The sequence below is a fragment of the Thalassophryne amazonica genome, chromosome 19 (assembly GCF_902500255.1).
Source record: "Thalassophryne amazonica chromosome 19, fThaAma1.1, whole genome shotgun sequence".
Lineage (NCBI taxonomy): Eukaryota > Metazoa > Chordata > Actinopteri > Batrachoidiformes > Batrachoididae > Thalassophryne > Thalassophryne amazonica.
In genome coordinates, this window is record NC_047121.1 from 60,008,782 (window position 1) to 60,020,601 (window position 11,820).

An 11,820-nucleotide genomic window follows, 5' to 3' on the forward strand; every position below is an offset into this window, starting at 1 on the left:
CCCGGATCAAACAGTCAAACAGACAACTTGAAACAGGCGGCAGCACCGGCAGCAGTGCTTCTCCTGCTTATTGCTCCTATTCTGGGAACGCAAACAACAAAAAAACAAACAAACACACACACAAAAAAGTAACCTTATGCTAGAGAAAAATTGGTACATGGAAATCTTGTCTTAATACTCATGTCTTGAACAAAATTGTGATTAAAGGTTTTGGGTGGGCAGCAGAGTTTCAGATTTCATAGCAGGCACTCGATGTTCTTACATTGGTAATGGATGGTCCTAATCTGTACCCCCTGTGGAATATCAAAATTCTAAATGTATTATTTTTACCTCTGCTAAGCAGGTTTTGCATTTATCTCAATAGCATTTTCGTGAAACACAAAGACAAATAAATAAATCATTCCAGGATAAACCAATTTTTAATGAAATCTGGTGGAAATATCGCTTGTTCTGCGATTTATCTATGAAGTTTAAAAAGTGATCCAAATGCATAGCCACAAGTTCATTTTCTTTCTTTAACGATACAAGACGTTGTTTGTTTCTTTGATTTTTTTTTTTTTTTTTGCTGATGACTGCTTCAGTAGATCAGGTAGCTCAGTAGAATAAGAAGTTGGGATTCTAATTTATAGACCTGGATTGTCTCAGTCCAACCCAGCTGTAAATGTTTACCGACCCTGTCTGGGAAAGTGACCTCGGGTCCTGTCCAGGAGGAGTCACAGACTCAACTACTTCAACCTACAGAATCCTGGGATAAGCACCAGCACAATGGGCTAGAGGGAACTTCAAAAGGTTGTCGGCCTCACTGGACAACAACTTATCAGGAGGCTGAAGATACGACCATCTTCTGTGAAGGGATAGGAAAGCTTGAACATTGGTGGATCAAATGCACCAAAGTGAAGAGAGACGATGCTGAAAATTAATCTTTTAGAGAACTTTCTGAAGTACCCTTATACTTCTTAAATTAACTGGTGTGTTGCACATAAAATGCACTTTGTGTGTTGCACATAAAATCCACTCTGGTGAAAATGGGCACAGCTGCTGCTTCTTATTTAAGCCACACTGGGGACAAATATTTAAAACTTGGTTGTGCGGACAGGAGACCAAACCAAGAAAAAAAAAAGTGTTTTCTATTTAAAATTACTTAGTGTCTTCAGGGACCTTAACCCACAATATAAAATAAATAAATATGGCCTTTAAATGGCTTTCTATTAAAATCAGGAGGCATTAATTATAAATGCGTCTCAGAGGGACGCTGGACGAGCGGCTGGGAGGATTATTGTGGAAGAGACGCTCCACAAACTCACCTCGCAGAAGAATTTAGCTTTACAATTCTCTCTAGAGGGAACCTCAGCTACATGTGGAGCCATTATTCACCATTGGAAGGTTGATGGGTGTTAAATGAGTGCTGTTCATCATCAGTCTCCATTTGCCTGTACTTACTTGTGTAGGAAATCCTCGTGGCAGCTGTCCCCGATGTCATCATCATTTAGCACTGTGTCTTTTATCTACTCGGTGGGAGAGGACAGAAAAAAAAGTCATTTTTAAAACTGGTCTCAGCCAAAGATGTCATGCTGCAGAGCACATTTGTAGAACGTGTAATGAAAATAAGATGGAATGCACCATTTTGAACAAAGCAGAAAGCAGTGTGAAAGACTGCCGAGAGCTTTCATGTGGCAACATTTGCATGTTTAAGAGAGAAAAAAAATGTCCTGCAACGCTCCGGTGGTCGTGCAGACAAACAGGAACATTTTAACCTTTCTGGGGAAAGACACTATTTGAACAATCAAAATAACGAAGCAAGTGAAATTCTTACACGCATTTGTCTCCCAAAATGCAAGTCAGTTTGGCGACGCTTTATGTTTTAGATGTGTGGTGTGCTGCATTTAACACGACTGCTCAAGTTAAATCTGGTAAATCTTTACAACAGGTGTGTTTGAATTCATGTTCTGTCCATGCACAGCTCATTTAATATGTAGTTGTGCACATCAACTTTAACAAGGAGCTTTCACATTTGAAAAATAATCGGGATCAACTTCATTTGGAAACCACAAACCAGCTCAGAGAATAACTTATTAAGGAGCTGAGGGAATATTAACCATAATATTTTTATGGTTGACTATTAACATGAACAGTAATGTTCACTCGTAACATACAAATCAGCAGTCGACTGCATTGCATTTTAATGTTTCCAAAATACAGGGAAAATACAGCGATTGAATGAGTTTGTTCAGTCTGTTAACACGGTAACTCACAAACAAAAACTGCCACCATCTTTTAACTCACCAAGTTGGTCAACCTTAATTGCACCAGATCAATACAAAAACCAATTTTGTTTTGCTAATTTAATATATACCATGGACCTAACTGCATATGTCTGGTCTTATTATTGGGAATAACCTTATCGTTATTAGCGTGATGGAAATTAGGAGCAAGTGTTGAAGCTACATGCAGCGTGGAAGAATCTGTGTATCATTCATTTTTTAATGTGAAACCAAAAAAAAAAAAAAAACAAAAAAAAAACAAAAAAACACTTGTTTTTTTCAATATTCTTTTCTAATACCAAAATTAAAAAATGGATAACGACTCATTTTCTGTTTGCCAGTTTCTTTTATTTCCAAAGTCAGGTCTAGTGGCCACCAAGGCTGCCACTGCTTGTAAGGGTCCGGTCACATGGCACACGACGCAAGCTGGACGAAGAATAAAAAGACAAAAAGTCACAATTCGTCAAGAAAAGGTGGACGAAAGATCTTGCACCTTTCCCATGACTAAACAGCCTGCGAATCAAGAGCGAAAAAAGGAACGAAACAAGACTAAAGCTAATGAAAGAAAAATGAAGTGAACGTCAACCTCAAAGCTTTAAACGAAATCAAAAAACATTCACGACAATGTGACCGAAAGTGGGTATAAAACCGAGCGCAGCCAGTCTTGTCCTCATTTCTGCACTACTTGCAGGTGCAGGATTCTGAGTACCTTTAATGAGTCCATGGCATCAGCCACAGGGAATTGCTTTTTCATCCCAAAAATGAATTATTCATTAGCGATACAAGGATGTTTTATTCAGCTCCTCAACGCTTTAGTTATTGATTCCTTCAGATATCGTTGCGTTCAACAACCTTCGTTCAATACGTCGGACTTGGGAAGTTGAACAAAGTTGGACAAACGTCAAACGAAATGCTAACGTTACGAAAACTAAGCAAACGATAAGAAAATGTCAAGAATGAAAGCAAGAGGAAATACGGATGAACTGAGGTTGTCCGCGGTATTCTTTCAAATTTTTTAACAGTTTAGAAATTCTGCCGAAGCGCCAGCTGCAGGAACTAAGCTGAATGAAGGTTAAACGATGCCTCTGAAAGTCAAAGAAAGTCCAGATTTCTTGTTTTGTTTAGGCTTCATTGTCCTTTGATAGTGCCATGTGACCGGGGATTAACATAAACAATACAGAAAACAAAAATGACAAAATACTCCACAAGCACTTTAATGTTATGCCTATTTTGAAAGCCACAGTTTGTTTCTGAACCCATCAATCACAGGACTGCTTAGACTGTCACGATTTGGTAAATAAGGCGAGTCCATCCATATTTAATGCAAGTAGTCTTAAAATAAATTTAAAAATGAATAATGCCTTTTATCGTTGGTTTGACTGAGACTGGTGTTCCTTTGATCTCTTCTCCCATATTTTTAGAGTATGAAAGAAGTTTTTCTTTTCTTTTTCTTCCCGCAGATCAATCTTGATCTTGGAGTTTTGGCCCCTTGCGGCTAATTAATATATATTTTCCTCTGCTTCAGGCCCTCATGTCTTCAGATAAAATGATTAACCATCAATTAATCAACTACTAAATTAATTAACAAATATTTAATAACGATTCATTATTTCAAGTCACTTTGGGAGAAAAAAGGGCATCAAATCTTTTAATTATTATTTCAGCCAACTCTGGGTAGAGAATGAGATCTTGCCCAAAGTGAAAGAGTTCAATTGTGTTGGGGTCTTGTTCACGAGTGAGGGGACAATGGAGTGTAAGATAGCTGGAGAATCGGCGTGGCATGGGCGGTGTTGCATTTGCTCTGCCATACTGTTGTGATGAAAAGGGAGCTGAGCTAAAAGGCAAATCTCTCAATCTTCATTCCTATTCTCACCTATGGTCTGTTTTTTTTTTTTTTAATCTAATTGGCCAGCTTCTTTAAACTTTGTAAATAGTGGTAAACAGGGGTGCACATAACTGGTACTCATTGTACTTGTGTGTGATAAACATCATTGATGCACAGCAGAGGGAAACACTTTTCCTACAATCTGTCATTTCTTTCCTCTTATGAAGTGCTTCCCTTGTGTTTTCTTCTGCACATCATTTATTTTTAGCATGCATAAGCACCATGAGTACCAGTTATGTGCATGCCTGGTAATAAATTTAAGCCTAAAATTACCTTCGAGCAGGTTCAAAAGTAGATAAGAAGCTGGCCTGCCAATATGTAGATCTGGAATCAAATCCCAGTAATGCTGCCTATATATCTCCTTGGGCAAGACATTTAATCTCCATTGTCTTGGTTCACCCAGCTGTAAATGGGTCCTGGCCTCAGATGGGGAAGTAAACTGTGTCCTGTCCAGACGGAGTCATAGACTCTCATCAGCTTCACGCTACGGAATCCGGAGATAACAGGCCTCAGACCCATTAGAGGACTTACTTAACTTTGAGCCCATGATGAAATAATTGGTGCAATCAGGATTACTTCAGAAAGTGTTGCAAAAGTTGAACATTTTGTCCAAACTACACATGAAAAGCAAGCCTTTTTTCACCAAAGTCACCCATGATTTTCTTTCCAATAAATAGTTAAGTCCCTTCAGCTTCTCCCTTGTTTTTCCATTATGAGTCGCCACAGCAAATCCAAAGTGGATCTGCATGTTGAATTGGCACAGGTTTTACACCGGTTGCCCTTCCTGACGCAACTCCACATTACATGGACTATGAGCAGTGGTGGAGTTTCAACAGGGAACCTTCTGCACCCAAAGCAAGCATCCAAACCGCTTGTCCACCAGCCCTGCTTTCACCTGTAACATCTTTGATACAAAATATTCAAACTTTTGAAAAAAATCTCTCAAAGCCCTCGCTTTCTTATTTTTATTTATTGTCGTAATTGTTCCTTTTATGCTTTCTGTAAAACAATCTGTAACAACAGCTTTGACCTCCATGTCCTATTTGGCTACTTGTTTCTTTGGCCCGTTGCCATGATGTTGAACTAAATAAGCAATTAACTCCATCTTAGCATTTCGTTTTTAAAACTGAAATAAGGGAATGTGGGTCAGGCGCGTTTGCTGCTTACGTCGATATCCTCCGGGACGCTGTGCGACTTCATAGAAGCCATCAGCTCCATAATCGGGATGATCTCCAAGCTCAGCACGGAGATGATGTTGTAGCCCTACAACAGAAGATCAAATATTAAAACCAAGCAAATCAGATTCCAATGGCGTCATTTTCACCAGAGATTAAGCTTTCTGGCCATCAAATCACATGTGTGAACCTCTTCTGACAGCATTATGAGCATTACGAGTAACACTCCAACGTTTTTCTGCCTTCAAAGCCAAAAATCCTCAGGATCCAAAAAACAAAAACAAAAGCAAGAGCAGCTAGAGTTTAAAGCTCATCAGTCTGAAACAGGACGCAGGTCATTCCAGTACAAGGCATCTTCGGATTGGAATAATCTCCTTTCATCTCAGAGATCCATCACCTGTTTGTCATTTCAGTAGTTCTTTATTTTCCCATTTCAAATAAACAGGTTCATGCTTTTAACTAAGCCTGTATATCCCATTGATGGGAAATTTCACTTTTTATTTGTGAGATACTGACAAGCCAAAATGAGGCGGTGGTAGGGGGTTAATTTGATTGTATATGCAATATTTTGCTTTTATTCTAATTATTTCTTGATCAACAGCTGATGTTTGGGATGTGGGTTGGAATGGGAGAGCGTGCGTGAGTTGTCCATATGTGTGTATTTTCTGTCTATGTTTTATGTGTTTACTATCTTTGTTTGTGTCCGAATTATGAATTTGTACTTTAAGGGACCCACGAGAGCCCAAAGTGGCTGTCACACTGTATATTTAGGCAACGTTGTTCACGGGATAGATATGTGAAATATTGTCCGCGTTATGGCAAAAGCATCATTAAAATAAAAAATAAAAAAAGAAAATGCCAAGCTCAGTTTTTTCTTTCCCTCTGCGTGGTTTGGTTGGAATGGTTCAGTGTGTAAGAAAGCGACACTTTGATTGTGTTACACTAACAGTAATAAAGAGAGCATGCTAGCATAGGAATGCCTCGGGATCCCCTGGAAAGAGTTGCAAGACTTGGCAGAGGATAGGGAAGTGTGGGATGAGCTGCCACCACGACCCGAACCCGGATAAGTGATAGAAAATGAATAATAAATGACCAAATAAAAGGGAGCATTTGGAAGATATTCCAGAACAGTGTGGTGCCTATCTGGATTTTGCCATTTATTATCCTAAATTAATTACACAAAGAAAAAACAAAACAAAACCAAAAGTCTGTGCAAACTGTTTTTTTTTTTACCTTAAAGTGAACAATCGTTTCACGTCTGCCCGACTATGTTACACACTTGAATCCATTCCAACCACAATTACACTGATTTAAAAACAAACAAACAAAAAAACAAAACATCTTGGCATGATCTCTAAATGATTTTTATTATAGCAACGTCTGTGCAAAATGCGGTGCTGTTACCACAAAACAGAATCATATTTATATTTTAATCTGCCCAACTATACCTTAGTGTCACAAGATCACAAAATCATATTAAACATTATATTTAAGTTAAAATTTTAAAAATAAAGATTTTTAAATACAAATACAGTATGTAAAAAAAGTGGTCCTTTCTGTACATTAATTAAACACATGTATGCTGACAAACCGCCGTGCATTTCAAACACTAACATGAACTTGAGAAACAGATTTTTTTTTTCTTTTCAGTACAACTTTAAAATGCACGAGTTGTTTCCATTATGCTGTCCAATCACATTGTTACCTTTTCACGAAACGCGGCTGTTGGATCTCTCGGAGCTAATTAGCCAAGTTACTCCAACCTGCTGTGGGAATGCAACCTCATTATGCTGCCTTGTCACAATTCCTAATGGATGAAACCCTTTTAAAATTAATGACCACCTCTGGAATTACCGTTCAAACATCTTTTATCAGTTGACAGTCACAATTTCCCGACGTGTGTGGATAGAAAGTGTGTACGTCTGAGAGGAGAAAGGCTCAGCAGGAGAAGCACGGTGCCTACCTTCTGCATCCAGATGCGTCCTTTGCGGATAACATGCTTGAGCCTTTCCACACAGATGGTGTGCAGAGGGAGGTAGAAGGACAACTCCGTCTGTGGCAGGATAATGGACAAGGCACACGTGTTTTTGTCCCCTTTCAGCTCACCATCAAAGATAAGAGACACAATGATGACACCTTTCTCTGCCAGGACAAAGAACTTGACGTCCACAGCGCCAGACTCGGCACTACGAAGAATCTCTCCGTTAAGGGTATGGTTGGCCAAAAAGGTGATGTCCCCATCAGTGAGGAACATTGGTTGTTCTCCCTTTGGTACCCAGATGTGGCGCGCACTCGTGGACCTAAGATGTTGTCCCAGTAGGCGAAAGTGGCAGCCAGCAGCAGGCATTCTCCTTCTATTGCTACCTCACTTTTTGCCACAGCAGGGGACTGAGGGGAACAGCCTGAGGACATCACAGTCTGGGAAATGGAACAGTTGAATGATGTCCAAACTGTATTCTAAAGAGGAAAAAAAACACTAGTGTTGATTTATGCAAATACTGACCAGAGTGAACTGGATTATAAGTGTTCAGACAACACAGCCACATTTCAAAGTATCAGGTCAAACTATATAAGCACTGAGGCCTGTTGGTGCCAGTGAAGAAGCAGTGAAGAATCTACGACTCCCACCTTGACGGGATGCCAATCCAGTGTTACCCATTTAAAGGTGGGTGGACTGAGACAATGTAGATTAACTGTCTTATCCAAGAACACTAGATGGCGTGAATGGGATTCAAACCCAGGTCTGCCATATATATATATATATATATATACACACACTCAACAAAAATATAAACGCAACACTTTTGGTTTTGCTCCCATTTTGTATGAGATGAACTCAAAGATCTAAAACTTTTTCCACATACACAATATCACCATTTGCCTCAAATATTGTTCACAAACCAGTCTAAATCTGTGATAGTGAGCACTTCTCCTTTGCTGAGATAATCCATCCCACCTCACAGGTGTGCCATATCAAGATGCTGATTAGACACCATGATTAGTGCACAGGTGTGTAATCAGCATCTTGGTATGGCACACCTGTGAGGTGGGATGGATTATCTCAGCAAAGGAGAAGTGCTCACTATCACAGATTTAGACTGGTTTGTGAACAATATTGAGGGAAATGGTGATACTGTGTATGTGTAAAAGGTTTTAGATCTTTGAGTTCATCTCATACAAAATGGGAGCAAAACCAAAAGTGTTGCATTTATATTTTTGTTGAGTGTATATATATATTTTTGTTGAGTGTATATATATATATATTATATTATATATATATATATATATATATCCCGACAGCCAGAGGCTGTGAGCACAGACTGGGCCGCCGGGCCACCTGCCCTCGACCGCCACCCAGTCTTCTCTGCACCTGATCCCCATGGCCCCCTGTGCAGGTGGTGAACCCACAGGAGGGAGGGCCCACGTCGCTCTTTCGGGCTGGGCCTGGGCGGGGCGATGTGGGCTGAGGCCCAACAGTGGAGGAGTTTAAGGAATTCGGGGTCTTGTTCACGAGTGAGGGACGGATGGAGCGTGAGATCGACAGACAGATCGGTGCAGCGTCTGCAGTGATGCCGTCGCTGTATCAGACCGTCGTGGTGAAGACAGAGCTGAGCAGGGGGGCAAAGCTCTTGATTTACTGATCAATCTACATTCCGACCCTCACCTATGGTCATGAGATTGGCTCATGACCGAAAGAACGAGATCGCGAGTACAAGCAGCCGAGATAAGTTTTCTCCAGGGTCACTGGGCGCTCCCTTAGAGATAGGTGAGGAGCTTGGTCACTCGGGAGGAGCGCGGAGTCGAGCTGCTGCCCCTCCATGTCGCAAGGAGCCAGCTGAGGTGGCTCGGGCATCTTTTTCGGATGCCCCCTGACGCCTCGCTGGAGAGGTGTTTCGGGCGCATCCCATCGGGAGGAGGCCCCGGGGAAGACCAGGACACACTGGAGGGGACTACGTCTCGCAGCTGGCTTGGGAATGCCTCGGGGTTCCCCCGGAGGAGCTGAGGGAGGTATGTGTGGATCGGGGAGGTCTGGGCGGCTTTTGTTTGAGCTGCTGCCCCCGCGACCCGAGCTCGGATGAAGAGGAAGAAAATGGATGGATAGATATGCACACACACACACACACACACACACACACACCATTTTCCTATGACCTTGACATCGGACAGATCTTAAACAAAAATCACTTCTTCCCATCCACAGACATTTTTAAGAGATCCTGGGGCAATATACGCACAAACACTTAGAGCTAAGGTGATCTACATATATGGTGGTGTTGCTAATACCTAAGTTTCTATTTTATACTGATTCCCACTGGGGGGTAACTGCTTATCTCTGTGATCAGTATTGTGAAGTCCATGTGAGTCAACAATGCAGGTTACTTCCTATTCATAGCTGGGTAGACTGGATCCATGCAGATTAAGCCTATTATCCAAGGAAACAGACAAGTAGAGTGACCGGGAATCAAACCCATGTCTACATATTGGTAGCCCAACTGCTTATCCCACTGTACAACCTGCTCCACACCAAAGGTGGGTTTTTCCACTGACATCATCACTATAGAGCTGCAGCTAACGATGCAAGTCACAAATGTCATGATTTATTTACCTTTATCATAAACTACATATTGTTAGATCTATCAATGGAAATGAACATCCTGAAGAAGGTCATACTTAAGTCAGATGATGATTCTTCCCCAAAAAACAAGTAACTTCTCTTTTCTCAGAAAGTGGTTTCCCCAAACTAAATCCAAGAAATGGTCATTTTAATCTCAAATGTCTTTGAGCAAATGAAACGTAGATGATTTCCCAAAAGCCTACAGTAATCCAAAGGCTCTTCTGCTAAATTCGACCCCTGTATTTAATAAACCTATATTTAATTATGACCTTTTCACCTCGTTTTGTTTTTGATTTTGAAACTGATCACACTATAAGAGTTGCATATCACGTGTCAGATTGTACCCTTTAATATGACACTAAACTAATGTTTGAGTGATCAAATGTTAGCCGAATTTAAGGTCGGGTCCAACAGATTATAAGTGTTAGTTTTAATCAGAATAAATTCTGCGTGCATGTGTAGACAGCGAAATTATTTTAAATTTGACACTATACAAGGAATTTGTCGTTACATATTTTGCCAAAATAAGAGCATTGCACCAATAAAATCAATCACCCTCCTCAGTTTTACCCAGACTAAACCCACTTACGTTATAAAATACAGTATAATGTCAGCATAAGTAACGAAAGCGTAATAACTGGTCGCAGAAAGAAAACCAACGGGCTAGCTGGTTAGCTTAGCTAAAACAACTGGAACAATAACACGCAGACACGATATGCACAAACGTTGGAACTTACTGACTGGATCTACTGTCGCTGAACTGCTTTCAAAACGGAACGGTTTTTAATACTGGTGAAATATCATAACAGCATGACGACTGTCATTTCGATATTTAGCCCACAACACAAAACGCTTCCTAATGACGTCACACTGCGTCAAAAGACGAGAACAGCGACATCTAGCGTATGAAAAGTATGAACACTAATGAAGGATGCCATTTTTATTCAAAGCACCAAGTGACAGAAATGTGTTATTTAAATTCATTCTATGAAGGCCAATCTACAAATGAATTTAACTTCAGGCAAAACACGTGTTCTCTCTCTCTCTCTCTCTATTTTTTAAACAAAAACAGCCACAATCCAACGCTCACAATCTTTAAGGCGAGTGTCATAAACACGGCTGACTTAATGTTAGAGCGTTATTTCCACCCATTTCTATCAGTTTTAAGTATGAAACATCTTGTCTTCAGCAAGATGTATGATCAGTTTCACGTTTAGACGCGTTTTTGAACAACCTTTCCCCCAAATCACTTGATTTTATTGAGTTTGGCAACTTGCGACGACTACGCTACATACGATTAGCCGCTATCAAAAGATGTCTTGTCACTATCAAACGATAAAATGATCATTCTTACCAGCTCAAGAAAAAAAAACAAAAAACTAATATAATTTACCAACAAAGTAATTTCTGAAGTTAAAAAATTGGCATCACAGACCGTGATGGGTATCTAAACCCAACACCTCACCCCCGTTGTGACACCTGGGGAATAGCTCAAGTATGGGATTGCCTGCTGAAACGTTGTGGACCTTGTGTTCTCATTGGCCACTACGGTAACCATGAAGACCCAACAGGAAACCCTGAACATGAGATGACTAACGGGTTCTGGTGCAACAAGAAGTCCTCAATGGTGGATCAGGCAGATGAAGTGATGGCTTGTAACCCAACAGCTGTGAAGGCAGATGAAGACTGCAGCAGGTCCTCAGACCCCGATCATCTGGGATTTCCCAGCCACTGGACCAGGCTAAGGATCTGTCAAAGACCCTGTGTTTGTCAGTGTGCAACAACCTCCCTATGTTAAAACAAATGCCCACACAGGCATCTCTAGATCATCCCTGGATCTAGATTTTGCAACTAAGATTGACCGGAGCAGGAGTTTTGCCTGGG

At 40.7% G+C, this 11,820-nt stretch overlaps 1 pseudogene; it reads right to left on the minus strand.

Moving 5' to 3' along the window:
* Positions 1–1,238: 1,238 nt before the first annotated feature.
* Positions 1,239–10,770, minus strand: LOC117532154 (annotated as a pseudogene).
* Positions 10,771–11,820: the final 1,050 nt, after the last annotated feature.